The following is a 15826-nucleotide window of genomic DNA, read 5'->3' on the forward strand; positions in this document are numbered from 1 at the left end:
ACCTCCTTGCCTCAGGGTTTCGCTACGTACTGGTGGGAAAGTTTGGACAGGACCCATTAGAGGTAAGCATGTGCACGTTCTCGCTTGATAGTTAAATAGTAATTCTTATTTTTTCTTTCAGAGATTTTTTGGCATTATCAGGCACGTGGCTGGTGACGGAGGACAACCAACAGTCCAGCAATTTCTGTTCATTTATAGAATGCTCTCTGTCAGAAATCTTGTCCAGCCGCCTCAGCGAGCATCAGTTGTAGGAGACGGCCCACAACTCCTCCTGAGGCTCCAAGACCTATTCCAGAAGGAAAAACCTGCTGCCTGTCACGTGAGCAAGAATATATTAACAGGGGTTGAAAGGGTAGAAATCTGAGCCAGATGGTAAGAATTCGTCAGGGAAAACAAAATGAAAAAAAAGTGCAGGCAAGGAAGAACACAGTACAAACGCTTTGCGGAGCGATATCTCCTGAATAGGATGAAACTGATCAAAGCGTATTAGTTCTTCAACTAAGTTTTCAGGATAGTTTTTAGGCTGCATGCATTTAGGTGTGAATTTTCTCATTTCTAGCCACACTAAGCTGTATGAGCATTACATATGTGCCAGGGGACTGTGCAGTGCAGGCAGTATCAAAGATTTTGCAGCCATTAATTTGGAGAAGCCGAGCTGATTTCTGATAAAGCCTGGATTTCGTCATACAAAAGGTGTAAAGCAATACTAGGCATTCAGTACATCTTTTTCGTTCGGTGCACTTTCTATGTTCAGCACACCAGCAATACAGTGTTTGCATTTCAGGCGGACTGTTTGGCTATTCTCTTTGATGAAGTACTTTTGGAGCCAGGAGAAACTGTGGAGCAGGCTTCACTTTTGCAACATCAGCAGTCTCCTAAGGAGAAGATCTTGGGCTACCTCGCTGGATACGTTGCAAAGAAGTTTTCCTCGCTGAGATGCTCAAGCTGCGTAGAAAGCCTGAGGAGTTCAGAACGACCGGCAACTGGCCTGATTCTTGTTAAGTCTAAAGGTTTTCTCCTTGGGCCCTACAGCCAGCTCGCCACACTCCTTCAAATTGTGGAGGATCACATGGAAGCGCACGCAGTTGAAAAAACTGCTTGTTCTGGTGTGTACATGAATATTGTGGAGGATGTTTTGATGGACCCTCGGACTGCTTCAGCTGCTGTCGGTTGCAAGTCACATTTTGTGAGCACGACTGCAGAAGTTCAGTTTTTTCTCAAGGTGCGTTTGCATTTTTTTACAGAGAAAGAAACAAACAGATGCAAGCGAAAGGGTGCGCTTCATGTCCAGCAGGGGGTGGTAAAAAACCAAACACTCAAAGGTAACTCTGCACCCAATCCATATCTCACATATGTTGCTGTCCATTCTTCACGTTTTTTAATTAGCTTTTCATGAACTGGTGCACTGGTGTTCTGTGTATGTGGTTTGTTTTAAATAAAATTAATAAATGGTTGTGCTTGCATATTGCTTTCGCACAGGCACCTTGTATGTATTTTTCTTGTTGAATTATTTTTTTCCTTCTGACACTGACAACAATATTAGCATCGATTATTGGAATATCTTAACCCCTCGTATATAGTCGGCCATTAGAAGAATCAAAATAACTTCTTGTGTGTTTTTGTCGAAATCACGAGCGGCTTAAGTTACTGGTTTACTGTCTCTTCTATATGAGACTGCTTATAAAACAATGGCCTAATTACAATACACTGTCAACTGTGTTCGACCTTACTTTTCACGTTCGTCATGATCATAAACTAAACGTCGCACCGGTTGACTGATGGGGTTTTACGTCCCAAAACCAGCTGTGATTATGACAGACGCCCCGTGGTGGAGGGCTCCAGAACGAATTTGACCACTTTAACGTGTACCAAACTCCAAGTACACGGGCCTCAACATTTCGTCTCAACCAAAATGCAGCCGCCGCGGCCGGGATTAGATCTCGCAACCTTCGGATCTGTAGCCGGGTGCCATAACCGCTAGAACACCGTGGCGGGGCAACACGCCGCACCGAAGACTGCTATGAGGTTAGTATTGCTGGCATTTAATGACTCTGATATTACATATATTGTACCTAAGGCTCGTAGAGGGATTTAATCGTTCGGTCCAGAAATTTGAAGCGCATAGAACAGGTTTTTTTTTTTTCTTGTCATGAAAAGAAGGCATTCTACGGAAGCATTTCTTGCAGTAATGGTTTAATTGTTTGGGTTTTCTGTTGCGAATAAAATGACACCAGGAGTCTGATAATGTTCACAGTTTAATAGAAATTGAGCGGCCGTGCCGTGCGAACCATCTGGCCTTATGCGCAACTTTTCGCAGTCGAGAGATTTCGCTCACTTCCGGGCGAATGGACGTGTAACAACTCGTATGTTTGCCTCTGTTTACATGTGGCACAGCAAGTGCGTTATTGCGAATGTACAGTGTCTGATTTCAGGCAATTTTTGAAAAGCTGGACCAGTTGCAGTATTGCGACGAACGAGCGGCGCTCCCCCGACCCTGATGGCTGCATTTCGACGAGGCGAAACGCAAGAGCAGAAAAAAAGGCGTGCACTTTGATTTACATGCATATAAAAACAATCCCAGCTGTTAAACATTAATCAAGAATCCCCCACTACGACGTGTATCAAAATCATATCATCGTTATTGTGCGGCAAACCCCGAATTTTTTTGTCATTTTCGACTGCGACTGCCGCGAGCTGCTTGTCCAGAGCTGTTAGTTTCTTTTCTCCCGGGTGCTCATTTCAAGGCAGACGGCGCGTTCACGCAGTCACCGACGCACGCTGAATGTTCCAAGTAAATGAAGGAAAGTGAAACGACTTTTGCACAAGTTTAGAAAGCTTGGAAATCAAAGCAGACCAACACACTACCGCAGCGGTAGTGGACGGCAGCATGCCCTCACGAGCACAGCTGCGCCCCTAGCGGCCAGTGCTGGCTCCATATGAAGCTGAGGCGGCACTTTCGTGACCAGAAAAGCATTGAAGGACTCTGTCATAACCTTCCGATCCCCGACGATGAAGCCGCCAAACAACTTAATCATTTTTTCTCTTCCATGTTCACTATCACTATCGAACCTAACGGCAACTTACCTTCATTCCATCCTCGTGATTACGACATGATGCCGGACATCAGGTTTTCTCAACAGGGCATTGCTAAATTAATCGACTCATTAAAGCTTACATCTTCTTGTGGCGCTGATGGCATCAACGCTAAAATGTTAAAAAACACACAACCCATTGTCAGTGTGATAATATGCCATATTTTTCAGCAATCACTGTCTTCAGGAGTGGTGCCGGAAGACTGGAAAGTGGGTAAGATTGTACCAGTCCCTAAAGAAGGGCCCTCTATCCCAGCATAGCAGCTATCGTCCCACCTCGCTCACTAGCATTTGCTCTAAACTAATGAAACATGTGATCTACTCTAACACCGTCAAGTTCTTAAACCGCCACAACTTCTTTCCTCATAGTCAACATGGGTTTCGCTCAGGATTATCCAGCGACACACAACTTGCTTCATTCTACAATGACATCAGTTCCAGCGTTGACCTAAATATACCCACCGATGCCCTCTTTTTAGACTTTGAAAAAGCATTTGACAAAGTTCCGCATCAACGGCTACTCCTCAAGCTTTCTTCCTTAAACATTAATACATCGACGTTCAACTGGATTCGTAGTTTTCAGACTAATCGGCAACAATTTGTGTACGCTAACAACCATTCATCTAACCATCTTCCCGTAATCTCTGGCGTCCCACAGGGCACAGTACTCGGACCCCTACTTTTCTTAATTTATATAAATGACCTCCTAGCTAACATTTCATCAAATATTCGCCTGTTTGCAGATGATTGCGTCATGTACCGTCCAATAAAAAACCCTACCGATATTGCTATACTTCAAAACGACCTTAACCTCATTGAATCCTGGTGTAACGACTGGCTAATGTCTTTAAACGTAAATAAGACCGCTAATATTCTTTCACCGTAAGCAACATTATCAGCAAGCGACTTACACCATTTTGGGCTCTACAATCTTAACAGCAGAATCCTATAAATACCTCGGCGTAACATTCTCAAGCAACCTCACCTGGTCCACTCACGTTAACAACGTAGCATCCTCCGCTAATCGTGCGCTGGGTTTTCTTCGTAGGAATTTAAAACTTGCTCCCTCATCAGTGAAGTTGTTAGCTTACACCACATTTGTTCGCCCTAAATTGGAGTACGCATGCTCTGTTAAGGACCCTCATCAATCTAATCTATCTAACCTTCTCGAATCTGTACAAAATTGCGCAGCCCGGTTCATCTACTCTGTGTACTCTTATCATTCCAGCGTTTCCGAACTTAAAACTCATGGCCACCTCAACAACCTAGAATCACGTCGTCATATATGTCGGCTCTGTCTTTTTCACAAATTTTATCACGCTCCTTTCAACGTTCCAGCCATCTTGCCTGCTCATCGATTATCCAGCCGTACAAACCATCCCCGAGCCGTTTATCCACCGCCAGCACAAACTACTGCCCACCTTCGCTCCTTTTTTGTTGCAACCGCCCGGGACTGGAACAACTTGCCTGCCTTCCCCATGCACCACCCCGACCCACATGTATTCAAGACTGTGATTGAATCGTTAATATGTTGCCAATTATGCCCATCCCTCATGTAATACCCCGACTGGGGCCTTTGAGGTATACTAAATAAATTAATAAATAAAATCTTCTGAAAGATGGAGGACAGATTGTGTTGTAAAAACTAGCCACCCTGTTTACGAGGTGTCTCCTGACGGGAAGAGTACCAGAGTCTTGGAAGAGCGCTAATATCATCTTAATACATATGAAAGGAGATGACAAGGACTTAAGAATTACAGGCCAATCAGCTTGCTCTCCGTAGTATACAAGTTATTTACAAAGGTAATTGCTAACAAAGTTAAGAAAACATTAGAATTCAATCAACCAAAGGAACAAGCAAGATTTCGTACAGGCTACTCAACAATCGACCACATTCATACTATCAATCAAGAGATGGAAAAATGTTCAGAATACACCCAACCACTACGCATAGCCTTCATAGATTATGAGAAGGCGTTTGATTCAGTAGAGATATTAGCAGACATCCAGAGAATGCAGAATCAGGGCGTCGATGAAGCATATATAAACATCCTGGCATCTGGAAGAAATCTGCAGGAGACCAACTGCTACCATAGTGCTTCATAAAGAAAGCAACAGATTACCAATCAAGAAGGGTGTAAAGCAGGGGGATACGATCTCCCCAACGCTATTTACCTTACAGGAGGTTTTCAGAAGACTAGAATGGGAATAGTTAGGGATAAGAGTTAATGGAGAGTACCTTAGTAACCTGCGCTTCGCCGATGACATTGCTTTACTGAGTAACTCGGGGGACGAATTGCAACTCATGATTACAGAGTTAGACAAGGAAAGCAGAAAGGTGGGTCTTAAAATTAATCTACAGAAAACCAAAGTAATGTACAGCAACCTCGGAAGAGAGCAGCCAACCTCAAGTTGTAAAAGACCATGTCTACTTAGGGCAGGTAATAACCGCGGAGCCGAACTACGAGATTGAAGTAACTAGAAGAATAAGAATGGGGTGGAGCACATTTGGCAAGCACTCTCAAGATATGACAGGTAGATTGCCACTATCCCTCAAGAGGAAGGTATATAACAGCTGTATCTTGCCGGTACTTAGCTACGGAGCAGAAACCTGGAGACATACAAAGAGGGTGCAGTAGACGTAGTCAGGCTGATGATGATGATGATGTCCAAAATAAGCATTTATAGGCACTATAAAAACACTATAAAAGCTTTTCTTGGCCTCTTATTCATGCTCATATGTCAAAATGGCACGATAGGCATGCAAGAAACGAAATAGGCATTTGCCTATAATCCGGTCTCTAGTTATTAGTGCAGAAAGTTTGCGGGCAGTTTCATCATGCCGCACCAGCACGCACCAGCTACTTCAAGCGAGGCAGCAGCGTCCCCTCAACCCCTCCCTTCAAAATGAAGCAATAAATGCTGCGCCGCATGTTCAATTTTATAAAATTTTTTAACCGACAGCTATTGACCAAGCAAAGCAAGAGGCGGACGTGAAACAAGGCGTAGCCACTTCGCAGGCATTCCACCACCAGAGCCGCCAGTGATGTCCTCACTATAGCTGCGCGTATTAAAACCGAATTGCGGCTAGTCCGACCAGGACGCTTGCTTTAAAAAATGAGATGACATTTAAAAAGAAAGCGTGCGAGAATTTTATTCGAACCCTATAGCAACCTCGAGCTCGAAAGGGCAGGGTCTTTTAGGGGCTTTTACCGCCACAGCAGTTATAAACGCGGATATGGTGGTGGAAAGAATTATGAAACAGCTATTCTGTAGATGAATAATGTATATTAGAGGAAAAGTGTCAATGTGTTCTGACCATTTACGTGTTATTCTGCAGACGCGAGGCATAAAAATTTGATCATGATGTGCAGACATAGACGTGACAGACATACTGGCGGCACGCGTGCAGTTATTAGTGGAAATTGCCTTGTTACATGCCACACAACTCTCCAAACAATTTATCAGCAGGGTTCCTGGAATGGAGGACATCCGCTGATGAATCACCGCAAGTTTTACGCTACCAATTCGTCTAGGCATCACGAGCCCCTGCGGAGAGTGCGTTTCGCTATTAAGATAACTTGCACAACAGAGTTGTACAACCAAACATAGCATCATGAATTTTAGGACGCATGTGCGACAGCTCTTTATTCAGTGTAATAAAATAAACACGTGATTGTGACTTTGGTGGCCCTAAGAACAAGGTGCACATGTATTGATGCACTGCATGGCTTGCCGGTAATAGACGCTCCCAAATCCAACTATAACGCAGTTTCACAACGAGAGTGGGAAAAGGCTAAGAAGAGGGTTCCAAGTAGTACATAAACAGGCCCAGATGGCTTTCAATTATGCTGATAAAGACATTGGATCCGAAGTCTAAACAGACTTCGAGAGAGGCAGTGAGCAAAACTATAATCGATGGTGAAGTCCCTGATGGATGGAAACTTAGCAGGATGAGCATGATTTATAAAGGAAGGGGGGACAAAGATGACATAAACAACTACCGTCCCATAACAGTGAAATCAGTGGTCTACAGGCTGGCGATGCAGATTATAAAGGAAAGACTGCAGGCATGGATAGAGGATGAGGGGGTGCTGAGGGAACTGCAGAATGGGTTCCGGAAACACAGGAGGTTGGAAGACAATCTGTTTTCATTGACGCAGTGCATCGAAATAGCAGTAAAGGAACTCAGGCCCCTGTGGCTAGCATTTTGGATATCAAGGGAGCGTATGATAGCGTGGTTCAAGAGGACTTGTGGGGAACACGAGACACACTGCGTGAGGAAGATGGAGTCACTAATCTTTTAAAGGAAATCTATAAAACTAACAAGGTAGTTATAAAGTTGGAAAAACAGGTATCCAAGCCCACAGAGGTGAAACGGGGACTTAGGCAGGGGTGTCCTCTGTCACCCTTGTTATTCATGATGTACCTACAAGGATTAGAGGCCAAATTAGAGGGAAGTGGACTTGGCTTCAACCTCTCTTTAGTAAAACAAGGAAAACTCATTGATCAGGCACTACCAGCATTATAGTACGCAGATGATATAGTGCTAATGGCCGACAACAAGGAAGATTTGCAGAGATTGATGGACAATTGCGGTAATGAGGGAGATAGATTAGATTTCAGATTCAGTAAGGAAAAATCAGCAGTCATGATTTTTAATGATAACGAAGGTAGTGAGCTTAGAATACAGGAGGTCGCGTTAGAGATAACAGAACAAATATCTGGGCGTATGGATAAGGAATGGGACAGTGTATCTAAGGGAACACGAAATATACGTGACGACTAAAGGTAACAGGAATGCAGCAGTGATGCAAAATAGGGCACTGTGGAATTACAATAGGTATGACGTTGTGAGAGGAATATGGAAAGGGGTCATGGTTCCTGGGCTGACGTTCGGCAATGCGGTCTTGTGCATGAGATCAGAAGTTCAAGCAAAATCAAAAATTAAGCAACGTGGAATAGGTAGGCTTGCTTTAGGGGCTCACGGGAATACACCGAATCAGGGAGTACAAGGTGATATGGGATGGACATCATTTGAGGGCAGGGAAGCTAGCAGATAAAATTTGAGAAGCGATTGAGAGAAATGGGGGAGGAGCGTTGGGCTGGGAAGGTTTTCAGCTACTTGTACATGAAGAATGTCAATACAAAATGGAGGAAGCGAACCAGGAGAATGACTGGTAAATACTTGAAAAACAGCAGGTGGCCAAACCAAACAGAACTATCGGTTAAGAAGAAAGTAAGGGAAACGGAGACTGACATGTGGGGAATTGGCATGATGAAGAAGTCCGCACTAGAGATCTATCGAACTTTTAAGCAGGAAATTGCCAAGGAAAGGATCTATGATAATACTCGGGGTAGTTCTCTACTGTTTGAGGCCAGGACGGGAGCAGACGCTCCCTGGATTTCGTGCCGACCGGTTGTGCGCCCGCGCGCTCGCGACCTTCGGCGTCATCGTAGCGCTGGCCGACTGGGCTCGTCCTACGTCATCTCCTCTCGCCGACGACCTTCGACGACAGCGCAGCTCTGATTTACTGGTCCTGCTCTACGCCATCTACAGATGCCGACACCATCTCACGCAAGTGTACCCCGTCCTCGGACTCCAGTGACCGTTCTTCCATCTTTCCTGTCTCTCCTATCCCCTCAATTTGTTGTTGCTTCTTCTTCCTCTTTCCTATACCTTTACTTCTACCCTTTTATCCCTCCTTACCCCCATCCCTTTGTGAGCTCTGTGGCGGTGTCGCTCACTGAAGCAGACAATAACGGGGCTCACTTTTCTCTTCCTTTCTCTCAAGAACCACTTCAGGACGGGAGTATTGCGAACCAAAACATATCGGGCCAAATACGAAGGGGTAGACACAGTATGCACTGCGTGTAGAGAGAAAGAAGAAACTGCCGAAAACTTGATAATGCTCTGTAAAGGGCTTCATCCTATAGTACAGGATGATGGCGCAGAGTTTTTCAAAGCACTGGGGTTTAGGGACAGGGAGGGCAAAATAGACTTTAAGCGGGTACAATTAACTAGAAGGAGGTTATCTGATTGGTGGCTTAAGTCAAGGCACGAGTGAAAATTAAACCCTTCACTGCAAAGTACGAATCCTCAACCTCACTATTTAAAGGAAAAAAAAAAGAAAAATCTAGTGGTTAGTTCACTAAGTATTACGGCTAGGTGGCGCTAGCCGCCACCCGATCTAAAGAGTACAGCCACATCCATCCATCCATCCAGTGGCTGGAACGAGCCGACGACACTATTGTGGCAGTTTTTGGGGGTGCGATAATTATTAGAGGAAAAAAAGACATCGTATTTTTCTTAAGCGATGTGGGGGGTGCGAGAATTATGCGAGTGCGAGGATTACGCGAGTAAATACGGTATTGATTATAACAGTTTGTGGCAATGTATGCTCAGATGAGCGCACACCTATAGACATGCAAAGAAAGAAACTGCCTCGCGGCCCAATGTACTGCTACGTGACCACGTGTGCGACGGAAAATAAACACAGTCGAATCTCATTAATTCGAACATGCTTAATTTGAACTTCCGGTTAATTCGAACTCACGCTGAGGTCCCGTCAAAGCTATGTGTGTTCCAATGGGCGAAAACGCCTTTTAATTCGAATGCACAAGCACTTGCGATGGTTAATTCGAACATACCGCGCTCCAAAAATGCTCCCAGCACCATGCTCGATCCCACGGCGGCACCTCTCAATGCTGCGCGCGAAGAAGGAAAAGAAGAAAAGACTGTGGTGAATTGTTTGCTCTCTCTCAAATGCCGATCTTTGATGCGCCTGTGCCACACTTCTCCCTTTTCTGTCTCTCTGCACACAGAGACCCTTCTCCTTTTAAGGCCGCGCATGGAAAGAGAGAGAAAAAAAATTGGCCACGTATTTGCATGTTACACCACAAATGTCACTGAAAGACGATTGTGTTGTACCTGGAGAGAGTGAACAAAACATTTATTTGATGTTCTGCGCAAAAAAATTGGTGAATGGTATTCTGGAGGCACTGCGTTAGAGAGTGCCTCGAGCGTGCAGCAGAGGCGAACAAGCGCGTCAAGTCACGTCACACGTGAGACTTGAGCCCTATCTGGCAGTTATCCTGGAAAACGAGGCGTGCGCCGTGCGCGCTCGTTTCTGAGGTGATAAGGTGTAGAACGCAAGGCGACGGGTAGGTGCCACCACTGTGTCGTCTTAGCAAAGCGTTGGAAAACGCTTGCCGTTTCGTGCAAGCGTTGCATGGCCAGCGCAGCGTTTTAAAGGCTATGATCCTTAAAATTACTTATGTATGCCTTTTCTAGTAAAAGTACACATACATAATATTGATGCGTTGTTATGGTGCCTCAGATATGCGCAATAATTGCTTTTCAATTGATAATCACACAAGTATTAATGCTGAACTTTGAGCAATATTGGTGGGTGCTGCAGCTGAGGTCGGCCGTTTGGAGTATCATTTGGTCACTTTGGTACCGATTAGGGTGCCGTAAAGGGTGGACAGACAAACGTACAGACAGACAGACAGAGAAACAGACAGACCAACAAACCAACATTCTCGCATTGAAGACCCCCAAGAAAGACTATCATCTTTAAAAAGAAAGCTGTCGCAGAGAGTCCTCCTTTCTCGGTGCAGAGGGTAGGAGCGGAGATGCAGCCGTTGCCAAATGAGACGAAAATCGCTTTGCACCACGGCACCCTTTCTCGGTCATGTGACCCGCTGAGAGCTTCCTCAATCCTCTCTGCTGGCTGTGAAAAAAGGATGGTTCTCTCAGCCGCGCGAGGCGTGGCTGTAAAGTCAGCGCGTGAGTTTTGAAACAGCCGCGCCGAACAAGCGTCAAACTTCGCAAAAAACTATATACTTAACACACTATGGTCAGTTTTTTTCTTGATAGACTAATTTAGTTCGTTATATCCATTTACCGGTCATTTTTACTTCTTTACAAAGAGGTTTAAAATGCATGGTTCTCAATATAGCTTTCAAGAGGAATTTCGTTTACTTCTACACATATTATTTCATTATATCCTGTTACGTTATAACGAGGCTTGAGTGTACTTCTGAAAGCTTGCATTTAGATCTGGCATGAGAATCCCCATTTGCGGCCACTTCGTTTCCTTTTCCGCTCTGTATGTTCTTGCGGAAAGTTTTCCCCACATAATTCTCGCACCCCCCATTTTTGCATCACTTTACCGCCAAAGAAAGTGTGAGGATTATGCGAGTAAATAAGGTATCCGATGCATGTCTTCTTGCAGGAGAGGCAGAACTCCATAGAGTACCTTATAGCAAAATTAGCACAATTATACACACTGTATTTACTTATGTAATGAATGCACTCACACAATAAATGTACTCCCAACTTCTGCTATCAAAATTTGGATTTCCTTTCTTTGCGTAATAAACGCACCCCCTATATTCATTCCATGCAGTCCTGCTAACAGACACCTGGCGCCCCCTCACCCGTTGAATCTCTTCTGTTTTTTATTATTTTGCAGACTCCCCTTGGTCACTCCCTCCCCCTCTTTGCCTGCTGCCCCATGCCGTATAGTTCTTATATCTGAGCGTGGCACGTCCCCCATCTTTTTTATCTGTGCGGCACAGCGGGGGTTCACGAATGGTGGGAGTGTAGAGACATTGCAGCTGATAAGCACACAGTGTGCGAAGGTCATGGAACTGTCTGCGCCAATCGACGGTCGCTTCCGGCGAATACGAAAAAGTCCAACAAGGTGCATGCCATTTTTAGGTGACGACCACGGGATTTGCTGTCGCGAAGGGTCATTTGTCGCTATTGCGTCACAGGTTTCTGGAAAACCCAAAAAAATCGCTTGTCCTCAAGAAAAGATTGTGACAATTTTATTCCGCAACATGGTAGCACTCCCAATTCTCGCTTTGCTTGTTATCTGCACGTACAGGAACTTCTCATGTAGAAGCAAGGCAGCAGGTGTATTTTGACGGTTTGTTTTGATGCTTCGGGGGTAGCTTAATACAATGTTAATGGCCTCGTCACGGTCGTCATGCGAGGTTGCCACAAAGTTGGCAAAGTGCGTCGTAGCATATGCTTTTGGGCGCCCCTCAAGATCACAGCAGATACCACTGTTGCAGTTAAATGATTGCAAGAAAAGATAGTCGCAAAACACTTTATGGGGTGCACGGGCGGCGCGGAGATAGCTTGCCGAAGATACCGCCATCAAGCACCGAAGATGAGTAAAGTGCAATAAAGCTGCTTCCAAACACTGTACGTGTATTTAAGCGGCCTAAATTTTTTTACATTACTGCAACTTTTTGCGCCTCCCGAAAAAGTTCTCATAAAAATTTACCCCGCATAATAAAGAAAAAAAGTGCATTCATTATGCGAGTAAATACGGTACTTCTGTGATTAAAAATTGCAATAACATCATCCGAATTCATAGCCCTGAAAGAATCATTGGAAGCAACACTATTTAAATGCTTTAACAAGCACTTGCCAAGAATTGTTCTCACTAACAAAAGCCTTAGTAGGCATACCTGCTTTATGAGTCTTCGCATTAAAAAATGCGGAGTTTTTTTCCTTTGCACATAGTGATGTTCTTTGCTTGCTTAAAGAGGTCATGATAATCCTTGCACAAAGCAACAGCCCGAGCTTGCAGATAGGGCTAAACGGTAGAGCTAAGTCTCATCCCCATACCTTTCGAAAAAAAAAAACATTCTAACTACACATTTCTAGGCTTTTTCTGGTGGGTTTCCCTTCCTTTGTATAGGTTCTGCTTGCAAAGCTTTGTCAAAAAAAGTTGGGCATGAAAAGGATGATGCCTTCGGAAATCGTTGCAGAGAGGAGGTCACTTGGTACACATGATTGGAAGAGTAGACATAAATGCAAAAAAAAGAAGCGAGAGCATCTGCATGGCACAAGTGGCGAACGAGTAGGCAGCAGCACAGATAATGAAAGGTTCTTGAAAGAAGGGCATACCTACTGGCAAAATGTATTCGCCTGGTTAAGCTGGCAGCTGTTCGACCATTGTCATTGGGCAGCATGAACACGAGGAGACGGTCGTCTTGTATAGATTGCCTCAAACCAGCCTCCATAGAGACACCCATCCTCAGAGCAGATTCCAACAATGTCCACATACATTGCATGTGAATGGCATTTGAGCAAAAAGCAGGAACACAATAAGAGAAACCACTAGACAAGCCTAAATTAACAACTAAAAAATAATTGATGGAAATGTACAATTGTTTAGAAAACATTCGAGGGCATGAGGTTAAGATCACAGGTTTATGATCATATAATCAATGTCAATTTTATGGTGGTTCACCGATGACCTTACCACACACATCACTGAACTTTTAAATTGTACAAGGCCTTAACAATCTTTTGTGCAGTGTATCTTCGAGCCTCAACAGAAATTTCATTTAATTTCGTAAAGGATAACATTTGCAATGTTTACAGTGTATGCAGAGATTACAGGTCTTCTCCTTCGCATCCCTGTCAGTTGCACTAATTCCATTTACTCGCTCAATGGTCCATTCTTCTGATACATTTCACGCTTGCACTATTGGTTTCTCTGATATGGCTCCAGTTAAGCCTTTTCTTTCACTGGGGGGATGCAGAAGTTCGAAACGCCAATGCCGAATCCATCGATCAGCCTGACCAGTTTTCTATTCAGCCAAATATTGGCCAAGCTACCTCCACTGAAATGGCGTCTGAAACGCATCACCTCATGTGCAACATTGTTTCCCTGGCACACATGCTGTTCATGCATTACAGTCGAGCACACATATAACCACCCCACTTAAAACGAACTTTCGCTTAGAACGAACAATATCCGCATGATAGTGAAAATATACATTGGTTCAATGGCATGAAATCGCACTTACAACAAAGGTTTCCGAGCGCCGCTGATCGGTTACAGCGAACGGGGTCGGCGCTCTGCCGACTTCCTGGGAAATCACTTTCGACCACTGATCAGGCATCGGCGAGGTGGCCATACATTCTTATTGTTAAACAGCCACCCTGCCTCCGCCCCCCTCTAGTTGCCGTTCTCCCCGACTGTTTTTTGTCAGGCACCCCTCCGTCCTTTGTCCCACCACTACTCTGAGCACCCCGCATCTCCAGACGAGGCCCGTGTTTTCACACTGCCACCGATTTTTCGAAGACCGGTCGGCCATCTCTTCTGTTTTTGATCGCTCCTACTGTTATTGGCGTCGCCGGCCTGGAGTGATCAGACAATTTGCCAACATTGTCGGCCACCGACTGTATCCAATCGTCTGTATCTAGTGCATGCGCATACGTTACCCTACCAACTTTGATAATTCACAATTCGATTCGTGTTTATGACCTGTTCTCGCTCACTTTTTACTCAGCTCAGCATGCCCTTCACACGCATGCAGAAGCGCGAAAATGGCTGTTCCTTTGTGCGAAACGAATTGCGAAATATCGAAGTCAGTGAGGCCACCCAAACCCGCCGGTGCAACAAAACGAGTTTTTGACCACGGCTGCCAATTCTTTGAGCACCACAGCGCGCGCTGATCCAGGCTGCCGTGCTTTGACTTCTGCGCGCGCAGGCACTCTTTCATGTTTTTATATGCGGGAGTTGTGCGTTTCGCGGACCTTTCAAGCAAGCTACCCGACCTGCCTGCTTCCCGCGTGTTTTGGTTTTTAAGGTCGCCCTCCCGTATCCTCCCCTCTCTTCACTCTATCACAACTCCTTGCCCATTTCTCTCGCAAATCTGCTCCCCTGCCTTGATCACAACCCTTTGGTCCGTCTCCACCACTACGCAACGCCAGCCATGCTGGCTCGAATTAGTTTCGTTTTCTAACTAGAAACGGGCCCAGAGCTGTTCCAAGTGTTCTAGTATATGTGTCGCCTGTGCGCATTTTGCTCGCTCTTGGTGTGCATGTGTGGTCACGATTGCAGACGGGAGGACTTGCACACTTTTTCCTGCTGCTCAACAAAACGTCGAAAATGTGACTGCTTGGCTTGAGCGTAATCTGCGCATTAGGTATCGTGTTGCGGAGTGCTTGCTCATAGCTGTTGACCACCTGGCAGCCAACTTGCCGCTTCGGGCGTTCCGGTATTCAGCTGTGGAGATGGTGAATATTTAGTGGGCAACAGTGACAGCTACATGCACGCAAAACTGTTTTCGTGAAGCCGACTTCGGCAACGTCGTCGGGCCAGATGCCGATCCTGAAGCTTCCGAACAGAGCCACTGCGGCGGCGATTTGTGGCAGCGCACCATTGACTCCAACATGGGAGAGCAGGTGGGACATCTGTTGCGATGGTTTCATTATGGCCGATGATAATGCCCACACCGCGGAACCGTGCACAGATTAGGGCATTGTGAATGAAGTACACGGCAAGAGCGATTTGGAGGAATCAGATTTCTAGAACGACGAAACTTTGAATCCAGTGCCTAACGCAGCTTATGGCAGGGGCCTTGGCAAACGAGCATGCTATTGTTTGAAATAAACTCGAGACCCCCCTTATCGCTTCTGCTCTTTGAAACACTTGCATCACGGACTTTTTTGGGCAAAAATTTGGTGTTTTCACTCGCAACGTTTTTAAAAGCTGTGTTTCATTTACTATGAACTTCAGGATAGAGCGAACGGATGCCACGTTAGGCTCAGGTTCGTTACAAGCAGGCTCGACTATATGTTTTTTGAAGCACTATAGCTACTGCAAGCCCTTCTGTGATGGCCCTCCCTGACCATTTCCTTCTGAAACAATGATCAACAGTTATGCTGTTTGGCTTTACAAATACGAAAAAAACAC

General features: G+C 45.2%; 1 protein-coding gene across 6 annotated transcripts in view; it reads right to left on the reverse strand.

Annotated features, from left to right (window-relative positions):
• Positions 1-15826, reverse strand: part of LOC142767442 (sorting nexin-4-like) — a 284030-nt gene that overhangs the window by 82171 nt on the left and 186033 nt on the right. The window lies entirely within an intron of this gene.

The sequence above is a fragment of the Rhipicephalus microplus genome, chromosome 1 (assembly GCF_043290135.1).
Source record: "Rhipicephalus microplus isolate Deutch F79 chromosome 1, USDA_Rmic, whole genome shotgun sequence".
Lineage (NCBI taxonomy): Eukaryota > Metazoa > Arthropoda > Arachnida > Ixodida > Ixodidae > Rhipicephalus > Rhipicephalus microplus.